Genomic DNA, 12,527 nt, shown 5'->3' on the forward strand with positions numbered 1-12,527 from the left:
GAACGTTAGGGACAAAATGACGGTGTCCGAGAGAACTCAACGCACTGCAACTTCAGAAAACACATGTGCTGTAAATACTCACAACACAGATAAATAAGAAATACACAAGTAGCACAGACCACAACAAAATTACCTTAACAAAATGAAAATTAACTGTTGTTTATATATATATATATATATATTGACCTTTCACAGTTACAGTAGATGTGTATTTCATCAGTATATTAGGCTAATAATAACATAAAAAATAAGGCTAAGGAATCCTATAATGAGGATGTTAACATAAACAAAAATCTCCCCTTTTCAAAGCAAACATTAATAAACATGTCTCAGCTGTTCCCTTAAATATTTCTGATGTGGTCTGTGCCTATTTGCAGCGCGTTTCTTTATTTGGTTGTGTTGTGACTATTTGCAGTGCATGTGTTGTCAAACTCGTGTTGTTTTCGGCCACCGTAGAAAATATTCAAAATATTCTTTAAAAATGTGTTACATGTCCATTAACTATAATCATGTAGCCTAATAATTTATGTTTATGATAATTCTGTGAAATGATTATAATATATATACATATACATACATATTAGTGCTGTCAAACGATTAATGACAATTAATCGCATCCAAAATAAAAATTTGTTTATATAATGTGTGTGTAATGTGTATATTTATTATGTATATATAAATACACACACATACAGTATATATTTTGAAAATATTTACATGTATTTACATGTATATATTTACATTAATATTATTTATATTATATATAAATGTAGTTAATATGTAAATATAACATTTTTCTGAAATATATACATGAATGTGTGTGTATTTATACATACATAATAAATATGCACAGTACACACACATGTAAACAAAAACTTTTATTTTGGATGTGATTTATCGCAATTAATCGTTTGACAGCGCTAATATATATATTAAAAATAAATAAATAAATTATATATATATATATATATATATATATATATATATATAAAGAGATGACAAATATTATTAATATTATATATATATATATATATATATATATACATATATACAGTCATGGCCAAAAATATCGGCACCCTTGGTAAATATGATCAAAGAAGGCTGTGAAAATTAATCTGCATTGTTAATCCTTTTGATCTTATATTAAAAAAATTCACAAAAATCTAACCTTTCATTGAATAATAAGAATTTAAAATGGGGGGAAATATCATTATGAAATAAATGTTTTTCTCAAATACACGTTGGACACAATTATTGGCACCCCTAGAAATTCTTATGAGTAAAATATCTCTGAAGTATATTTCCATTCATATTCACAATTCTGAGCACTCCAGGGTGATTATGAACATGAAATTATCCAGCCATGGCTTCCTGTTTCACAGAAATATAAATAGGAGGTAAACCAAAGCCCAAATTCCCTTAATCATCATCACAATGAGAAAAAGCAAATTGTCTGGTCTCCATTGTGGAAAAGGACTCAACTCGTATGTCAAGCTACTTACCTGAATTCCTGCTCCAAGTTTCCTGATCTCCTTCGTCTGCTCCTTGTGTTCCTGTGTATTTGCTACCATTACCTACCTGCATCCGATTCCTGGAAACACACTCCTGTCATCCCACGATCTCTCAAAACCTGGTAACAGAGAATATCTCCATCAATATCATCTCCATTCAAGTTAAAGATTCTATATCTGCCATTACTCACCTGCTTCCGCTGTTCACTTACATCAATACAATAAACCCGTCTGTTTGATTCTAACCTGTCTGTGTCTTGAGTCTGACTGCATGTTACAGAAGACCAGACCATACCACCATGAATCAAACGGACGTGGATCCATTCCAGGATCTGGTGGATTCACTTCGCCGTGTGCTCTCTCCTCCTGTCACCACCACACCAGCACCCGAACCTGTTTCCTCACCAGTCACTTCTCCTCCCGGACCGATCTATTCTGGCAGTCCCATGGTCAATCCGGCGCCCTACTCTGGTTCGGCGGATGATTGCAACGGATTTCTCCTGCAGTGTTCGCTTGCCCTGGAGATGCAACCGCATCAGTTCCCAACTGAGAGGGCTAACATTTCACTTATTCTGTCCTTGCTAACAGGTCGAGCGCTCCAATGGGCAGAATCATTGTGGATTATGCCCTCCTCGACTCTGGGTCAACCGGCAACTTCATATCCCCTGACTTATACCATCAACTCCAGCTCAAGAAAAGACTGAATGACATCCCGTATAAGATCCAGTCAATAACTGGGAGTCCCCTCGGCCGAGGACAGGTCCGACACTGCGTGGGTCCAATTCAGCTACGGGTCGGCCAGTTACACATGGAAAGCATTGGTCTGTTGGTTCTGGAGGTATCCACCGCTGGGATCGTCCTAGGGCGCCCCTGGCTCGTTTCCCACAATCCCTCCATCTCGTGGTCAACTGGAGAAGTCCTGAAGTGGGGCAGTGAATGTTTTCCTGACCTTCCAAAACCCATCTTGTCTGTTCCAGCGATCCCAGTCAACTCCATGTCCATAGAGAGCCCCCTTGAGAATCGTTCCATCGTCATTCCAAAGGAATATGCCCACTTCAGTGATTGTTTTCTGCCCGAAACGAGCCTCCAAGTTACCACCTCACAGACCATGGGACTGTGCCATCGATCTCCTACCCGATGAACCAGTGCCCAGAGGTAAAATATACTCCCTTTCCACCCCCGAGCAGAAGGCCATGGAGGAGTACATCGAGGAGGCGTTATAGCAAGGCTACATCAGTCCATCTACTTCCCCTGCTGCTTCTAGCTTTTTCTTCGTGGCCAAGAAGGCCTCTAAACAAAATCACCGTCAAATACAGGTATCCACTTCCCCTCGTCCCATCGGCACTAGAACAGCTACACGGAGCCAGGATCTTCACTAAGCTGGACCTCAGAAGTGCATATAACCTCATTCGGATATGTGAGGGAGATGAGTGGAAGACTGCCTTTGTGACACCACCTGGTCATTATGAATATCTCGTCATGCCATATGTATTGGTCAATGCCTCCTCTGTATGGGGGCGAACGCTGGCGCGTCTTAGCTGCCGCTGTTCCCAGGTGTTTATTGTTTTAATTTTTAACTTTTTATTGAATTGTTTCTAATGCTGCAACGGTCTGGCTTAAGTTTTTAAACTATAAGCACTATATCCGGAGAAATCCATGTCCGACTCTTTTAAACTCTGCTGTTACACGGATTGTTTGGTTGCTCTCTGTGTTATTTTCGGCTGTTTAAGATCGGAAAAATGAGGCTCTACGCGATGGTTCCATGGAGCATCTTGAACTGGATGATCTTACTTACACTATTTCAGCCTGCTGTGTCGGTACTTCAATATAGTGCCGAAGAACTTCTACAGTTTTGTTTCAATCACTATCCATCTCCTCTGGATCTTAATTTTTTCACTGACATTCCTAAGCCTCGTCGCAAATATATTCATCGCGGATCAAGACGGAATTACAATTATGACGACTCAAACTCTATAAAGTCCTTCTGGTCATCATCTTCGCGTTCGACAAGGAAATCGGACCGAACCGCGGATCACTCTGTCCTAGCCCATCTAGGCAAGTCAACAATCACGGAATCTACAACGAACGTTTTTACGTTTGGATTATTTAACATTCGTTCAATCAACAACAAAGCGCCATTGGTTTGGGATCTACTGAATGATTGTAAGTTTGACTGAGACATGGCAGCAACACAATGATTTCTCTGAGCTGAATCAGTCCATTCCTCCAGGTTTTTCTTATGCTTGTCAACCCGAGTCTCGGGTCGAGGAGGTGGCCTAGCAATGCTTTACAATAAGAAATGGAAGGTCTCTACTATAGCTGTACCTTCCTACGCTACTTTTGAATCTATGGTGCTACAAGTTAATGGACCAGTACCCACCATCATAACAACTGTTTATCGTCCACCTAAATTTAATACAAATTTTTTAACTGAACTTTCTGCTTTTTTAACTTTATTATGTTCTGTTTCTCCGAATGTGATTATGGTTGGTGATTTTAATATCCATGTTGATAAAGCTACTGCTACTGATACAAAATACTTTCTATCATGTTTGGATAGCTTTGGACTGAAACAGTTTATTGATTTTCCAACTCATTCAAAAGGTCACACACTTGATCTTATTTGTTGTACTGGAATAATACCTTTTGATTGTAGTTCACGTGACCTGTCTATATCTGATCATAAACTTGTATGTTTCAGTGCCAAATTAACTGTATCAAAAATTGCTCAAAGCCGTACTATCACATTTCGCAATATTAAGAACATTGATTTGTCTGTGTTTTCCAATGAAGTTGATAACTTGTTGATCACTGGTGGATTACTTAGCCTGGATGAGTTGACTTCTAATTACAACGACCAGTTGCAGAATGTTTTAGATGTCGTTGCACCTGTTAGAACTCGGATTGTCTCATTTGCTCATACGGCTCCATGGTATACTTCTGAGTTACGTCTGTTAAAAGCTAAGGGGCGTCAACTAGAGCGTTTATATATGAGATCTGGTTTAATTGTGCACAAGGAAATGTATGATCACCACATCAGAGATTACAAAGATGCCCTTTCTACCGCTAAAACAAATTATTATGCCAATTTGATCAACTCTGGTGGTGGGAATACAAAAATACTGTTCTCTACAATGAATAATATTTTGCGACCACCAGATGCTTTCTCATTACATCCGCACTCTAATACTACATGTGATACTTTTATGAACTATTTTAGTGATAAAATCAAAACTATTCATAAGAATTTAACACCCAATAATGGGGCATGTGGTTCATTCTTCTCTCTTTATGATGCTTCTGCTCTAACTGCTTTTTCTAGTTTTTATTTGCCTACAGCGAATGAAATAGCTGAATGTGTTCAAAATCTAAATCTACTACCTGTCAGTTAGATCCTATTCCCACACATCTTGTTAAGTTTCGTCTGTCTTCTTTATTACCCTTGATAACTCAAATTATACATTCTTCTCTTATTACTGGTACTATTCCTTCATCCTTTAAAGTAGCGGCCATAAGTCCCATACTTAAGAAACCTGGTGCGGATTGTAATAACCCTGAAAATTTTCGACCCATATCTAATTTACCTTTTCTTTCTAAATTACTGGAAAAAATTGTTGCTCAGCAGGTACATACTCATTTAATGGAGAATAACTTGTTTGAGCCATTTCAGTCTGCTTATCGTCCCTATCATAGCACGGAGACAGCACTTATTAAAGTCACAAATGATTTGTTAATGGCTGCAGATTCGGGACTTTTATCAATACTCATTCTTCTTGATTTAACTGCAGCTTTCGACACTATCTCACATAGCATTTTATTGGAGAGGTTGATTTCTATTGGGATCACTGGTATATCCCTTGATTGGTTTAAATCATATTTATCTGGTCGGACTCAGTTCGTTCAAATAAAAATTTTAAATCGCGGATATCTCAGATAACCAGTGGTGTGCCTCAAGGTTCAGTCCTGGGTCCTCTTCTGTTTATAGTGTATTTACTACCTCTAGGACAGATTTTTCGTAAATTTAATATAAATTTTCACTGTTACGCAGATGACACCCAGCTCTATATATCTTGAGCCCAGTTCAGTATTGCCGTCTTCCTCTCTTTTGCTCTGTCTTTCTGAAATTAAATCATGGTTTGCATGTAATTTTCTCAAAGTTAATAGTGCGAAAACTGAAATTTTATTAGTAGGTACTAAATCAAAACTGCGTAATTGTGGAAGTTTTACACTTACTATCGACAACTCTGTTATCTCTCCTTCTTCTCAGGTCAAGAGTTTGGGTGTCATCCTTGACAGTACTCTGTCTTCGAGGCACATGTAAATAATATTACACGGTCCGCATATTACTATCTGCGAAATATTAATCGTCTTCGACCATCTCTTTCTGTTAATGGTACTGCTGTTCTCGTGCATGCATTGGTTACCTCTCAAATTGACTACTGTAACTCTCTGCTCAGTGGTGTTTCACAGAAACTTATTCATAAACTTCAGATGGTTCAGAATTCAGCAGCTCGGATCATTACGAACACCGTTGAATGAGCATATTACTCCAGTTTTAGGGCACCTTCATTGGCTTCCAATCAGATATCGTATTCAATTCAAGATTTTACTTTTTACTTATAAGGCCCTTTATAATCTAGCACCTTCTTATCTTAGTGAACTTCTTCGTGTGTATGTACCTACTCGATCCCTCAGGTCTTCTGCTTCTGTGACTCTTGTTGTACCATCTGTCGTTTAACTACCATGGGAAGTAGAGCCTTTACTTGTATTGCTCCGACACTTTGGAATACATTACCTCAAGATATACGTAATAGTCTTAGTCTTTCAATTTTTAAATCACGCCTTAAAACTCATTTTTTTAGATTAGCCTATCCTGAGTGATTTTATTTAGGTTATTGTGTATTGATTTTTTTTGTATTATTGTTTGTGTTGTTGTTTCTTCCCTTTGTTTAATTGTGTATTTTATTATTGTAAGGTGTCCTTGAGTGTCTTGAAAGGCGCCCACAAATAAAATGAATTATTATTATTTATTATTATTCCAGGGTTATATGAATAAGGTATTCCGGGAGTACCTACATCGCTTCGTGCTGGTTTACATTGATGACATCCTTGTGTACTCCCGGAATGAGGCCGAACATCGCCTGCACATCTCTGAGGTCCTCCAACGACTCCGAGAACACCAGCTGTATCTAAAAGCTGAGAAGTGCACGTTCCACCAGGCTTCAATCCAGTTCCTCGGGTATCAGATCAGCTCCCAAGGTATCAAGATGGATCAAGATGGACGAGAGGAAGGTTGAAGCCATCAAGACCTTGCCCAAACCCACTACTATCAAAGAACTGACAGAGGATGCCATTAATTGTATCTCTCATTTAGTAAATAGACACCTAGAGGATACCCAAGCATATGCACGTCTACTTTTTATAGATTTTAGTTCAGCGTTTAATACTCTCCAACCTAGGATATTAATTAGTAAACTGATAGAATTGAAAGTGAACCCCTTCTGTATTAAATGGTTTTATACATTTTTAACTAATCGTACACAACAAGTAAGGGTAAATAATTGTTTCTCTGAGGTGAAAATCACCAATAAGGGGGCACCGCAGGGGTGTGTTAGTTCACCCATTCTGTTTACGTTACATACCAATGAGTGTGTTTCAGGTCAGGATAATAACTTTTTTATTAAATTCTCCGATGATACGGCAATACTGAGTTTATTGCATAGGAATACTACTTGTTTGCAATACTTTTCAGAAGTTGATAGATTTGTAAGATGGTGTGATGAGAATTCTTTGATTTTAAATTAAACAAAGACTGTTGAAATGCGTTTCGACCCTAGATCTGTGGGGGATCACAGTCCTGTAATAATAAACGGGAATTCTATCGAACAGGTATCATCACACAAATACTTGGGTGTCTATATGGACAATTTGTTATGTTGGTCTTCTCATGTCAACGGTCTTTGTTCTAGATTGCAGCAGAGGTTACATTTTTTGCGAAGGTTAAAGGTATTTGGGGTAAATCGGAGGATTCTATTTTTGTTTTATCAGTCTGTTTTTGAGAGTTTGATAAGATATGGTATAACAGCATGGTATGGAAATCTGACTGTCCAATTTAAATCTAAACTTGCCCGACTTGTACAGACTGCTTTAAAAATTGTGGGTTGGGAAGAGAAAAGACCTATTCAGGAGATGTATGAGGTTTCTGTTTTAAGACAAGCAAAGAAAATTGTTGCCGATGATACACACATTTTACATGACTATTTTACTATGTTACCATCAGGCAGACGACTGAGGATTTTTTGTGTAAATCAAATCAAAAACTCTTTTGTGCCTATTGCTGTTAAATTATTTAACAGAGAAGAGCAAAAATAAGTGGGGGTGTGGCGATGCGTGTGTCGCCAGTCTGGCATATTGTAGTTTTAATACACTTGATATGGGTAAATCATTATGAGTTGTTATGTGTAGTTGTGTCAATGTTATGTACTGGCCATGTCATGATTGTCCAAGAAGAATTTCCCAGAAATGGGACAATAAAGTATATTCAATTCAATTCAATTCAACTCTAGCAGCAGCGACTCCTAGGTTTTTCGGATTTCTACAGACGCTTCATTCACAACTACAGCTCCATCACTGCACCATTGACCAATCTCCTGAAAGGCAAGTCCCTGTTCTCTGGGGACCAAAAACACTAAAGCGGGTGCTCTCTCAAGACTCCATGCTCCAGATGATCTATCAGAAAACCCTGAACATATCCTCCCATCCAGTTTTATTGTCAGCCCGATACAGTGGTTCCTGGACGAGGACATCACGGCTGCCAGTGTCTGATCCTACTCCGCCGGGGTGTCCCCCGACCCACACCTATGTCCCTCGCAGCCAAAGGACCTCATTAATCCATACAGCACATACTTCCCTGGGCACTGGTCATCCTGGGACCAATCAAACCCTCTCACTGCTACAAGATCTCTTCTGGTGGCCGGGATTGGCCAACAACATCAGAAGGCACGTGAGGGGATGCCAGGAATGCACCATGGCAAAGACGCCCCGCCACTTACCGTCTGGGAAACTCCTTCCTCTCCCCATTCCTCGGCATCCATGGTCACACCTAGGAGTCAATTTTGTCATGGACTTAACAGCATCAGATGGTAATACCTGCATCTTAGTCACCGTGGATAGCTTTTCCAAGGCCTGTCGTCTGGTACCCCTGAAAGGACTTCCAACTGCCATGGAAACTGCAGAGGTACTATTTAATAACATCTTTCGAAACTTTGGCATCCCCGAAGACATGGTATGAGATAGAGGTCCTCAGTTTGTTTCACGGGTTTGGAGGTCTTCTCGCTCCTAGGTGTGACGGTAAGCTTATCTTCTGGATACCACCCACAGAGCAACGGTCAAACAGAGAGAAAGATCCAGGAGATAGGGCGCTACCACCTTCTGCCACAGCCACCAGAACTCCTGGAACCGGTTCATCGCCTGGGCCGAGTACGCACAGAACTCTCTTCGTCAGCCCTCTACGGATCTCACCCCCTTCCAGTGCGTACACTGCTACCAGCCACCTCTGTTCCCCTGGTCTGGGGAACCTTCGGACGTACCATCAGTCACTCATTGGTTGCAGGAGAGTGAGAGGGTCTGGGACTCAGCACATCAACATCTCCAGCGTGCAGTACGACGTCACAAACATCATGCGGATCTCCAGAAGGTATGGCTCTCCACCAGGGACATCTGACTAAGACTTCCCTGCAAAAAGCTGAGTCGCAGATTCATTGGTCCCTTCCCATCATCCGTCAAGTCAATCCGGTCACGTATGAACTCAAGCTCCCTTCACAGTATAGAATTCACCCTACATTCCATGTCTCTCTGCTCAAGCCCTACCACTCACCAGTTTCTCCTGTTACCACAGAGCCTGGTCCCGTAGACGAACCCCCTCTCCCGATAGTGCTGGAGGATGGAACGGTCTACTCTGTAAAGGAGATCCTGAGTTCCCAACGTCGTGGGGGTAAATTGGAATATCTGGTGGTCTGGGAGGGGTATGGCCCCGAGGAAAGATCATGGGTCCCAAGAGATCCCAATCTCCTGGCTGAGTTCCATGCTTCTAATCCCCAAGATGGGTTTGGTGAACACAGATAAAAAGTACCCCATGTGTACAATGAAATATACTGCTGTATTTCTGCTGGAGGTCCTGGACATCTTGTTTAGACACATGGCATCATGGATTCTATCAGATACCAACAGATAAAAAAATCAATAAGTGACTGACTCTGTTAGAAATCTTATAATGGGCCATGTTTGGATTTTCCAACCGTACAATAATCCAAACACAAACCATGTCGTTCGCAGGGATTTGTTTGGCAGGATTTGCTTGTTTCTGTTCTCTGATTAGTGGTGATTTCTCTGCAGAATCACGGGTGATGTAGTTCTTCACCAGTAATTAAACATGATTATTTAAAATAAGTTGAAATAATGCTGAATGATGGCTTTAACTGAAGCACTTACCATAAGTTAACAACCTCTGAGCTTAGAGTAAGTCTGTCTTTAATGGTTATTGTGAAAAATTAATCCGTTTATAGAAAACACGAATGGGATTTTTACTTCCAGAACTGGCTGTTGTTCTATATATATATATATATATATATGTGATGGCTGGTACCTCAAATTGACCCACCTTTCCCATCTGTAGCCTTTATTATATATATATATATATATATATATATATATTAGTCATGGCCCAAAATATCGGCACCCTTGTAAATATGATCAAAGAAGGCTGTGGAAAGTTAATTTGCATTGTTAATCCTTTTGATATTTTATTTAAATTCACAAAATTAACATTTAAATAAAACTTAAACTAAATTAAACTTAAAGAGATGCCTAATTTTATATATATACATACAGTCATGGCCCAAAATATGATCTTTTAAGGATTGACAATGCAGAAAAATTTCTTTGATCATATTTACCAAGGGTGCCGATATTTTGGGCCATGACTATTATTAAATTAATTAACATAATTATATTATTATTAATATAATAATTCAAAATGAAAACAAAAACACTTTGGGGGAAAAAAAACAAAAACAAACATTTTTTGAAATTTTGTTCCATGTTCATTATACATTAACACAGTGAGGTTTGATAATCATATATGTTAATAAAGTACATATATATTTACCCATAGGGATTATATTTTAATTCAGATTAGATTTCAGTTTGCAGCTTTAACATTAAGGTGTAGGTGTACATGAAATGCTCACTCCTGAATGCATTCTTCACAAAGCCTATTCAAAACCGCTTGTGTTTCTAGGTCAGCGTTTAGCAGTGCTTTAAAACAAATAAAGCACAATAGCATGTGCATGAGTCTCACTGATTCCAACGGCACTGACTATTCATGCATTTAGAGATCAAAGATCCAGGTTAAATCATATACTAGTTTGTTGAGTGCATTTGCAGAAATTAGTGCATTTAGCAAAACACAAGAGGACGTGCATGGGAAGTTTTGAAACTTTTTTACTGCTAAAATCTGCAGCTGATTTAGTACGAAAGGTGAGGTTACGTAAATGTGAATCAAACCGGTCTGCGAGCCATAGAGCAACACATGTCCAGAGGTGAAAGGTGTGTGTGTGTGTGTGTGTGTGTGTGAAATCTAAAGAGCAGCACCAAACTGTCTGGTGCTCACCTGAGATTAAATTTATAAATAATTACAATGAAATAATAATAAATAACTCTATGATCTTATATGAACAGCACTGTCTATCTCTGATATTTTGGAGATCATTTCATGTCAGTTCTAGAATGTTCCACTAGCTGGTGCTACACACCATATGAACCATTTACAGATTTGTTTGAGTCAGTGAGCTGCAAAAATAGTGTAAACTCAGAAATAAATGAAGTAAACTACAATACATTAAATTAAAATAGCAAAAATATAAAATAAAATAAAATAAAACAAACTCTGGTGGTGAGACTACACCAGATGAAAAACTACACGCATTAAAGCGCGCACACACACGCACATAAACGAATAGATAGATAGATAGATAGATAGATAGATAGATGGATAGATAGCTGTTATGTGTGTTAACTACATCCCCAGTGTCAGCTTGCTTTACTACATCCACCTCCATCTGAATGAGTCTGTCTCTGTCTGAGAATGTAGAGCATCGTTCACAGCTCGAGTCTTATTGAAGCATCAGTCAGACTTCAGACACTCACAGAGCCGGTGCTGCTGAGGATGACAGAGACCGGGGCATGTTGTCACAATATATGGGGTAAGTTGTCACAATGTGAATTTGCAATTCATAAGCATTTTATAAGCTTTCAGAATCTGAATAATATGTAATAATGGTAACACTTTATTTTAAGATGTCCTTGTTACACGTTACATGTACTTACTATTATAATAACACTAAATTATGCATAATTACATGCACGTAAATAACCCCAATCCAAACCCTAATCCTAACCCTACCCATATAGTAAGTACATTTATATTATTACACAGTACGTAAATGTATAATTACTTTGTAACAAGGACATCTTAAAATAATGTGTAACCGTAATATTGTATTATATAAAATAAATGATGATATATGATATATATAGGCTATAGGCTTTCCAGCAAAACACATACTAACATTAAAAAATAAAAACAAAAGAAAACATACAAATATAAAATCCTTATTTTGCCTGAAAGAAATTGTGAAATTAGGTCAAAATATGCACAAAACAATCTATATAATCTATATGCAATGCAACATGAATAGAAAAGAGGATGTGTTAAATAAATAGACATTTAATAGCCTACTGTTTTGGGTATTGCACATGTTTTTGACGAAAATAACTGCAGTAATAACTAAAGAAAACAAACAAAAAAAAACATGCAATGCATTGGCAGTTAAAAAAAAAGAAAGAAATATAAAAATATAGAAAATGCATTAATAAGTTTAAGACAGTACTGAACCAGTTGTTTGAAACCAACATACAAAACCAGCCCGTGTGACAACATGCCCCATCCTGTTTGCT

This window comes from Onychostoma macrolepis, chromosome 18 (genome assembly GCF_012432095.1).
Source record: "Onychostoma macrolepis isolate SWU-2019 chromosome 18, ASM1243209v1, whole genome shotgun sequence".
NCBI lineage: Eukaryota > Metazoa > Chordata > Actinopteri > Cypriniformes > Cyprinidae > Onychostoma > Onychostoma macrolepis.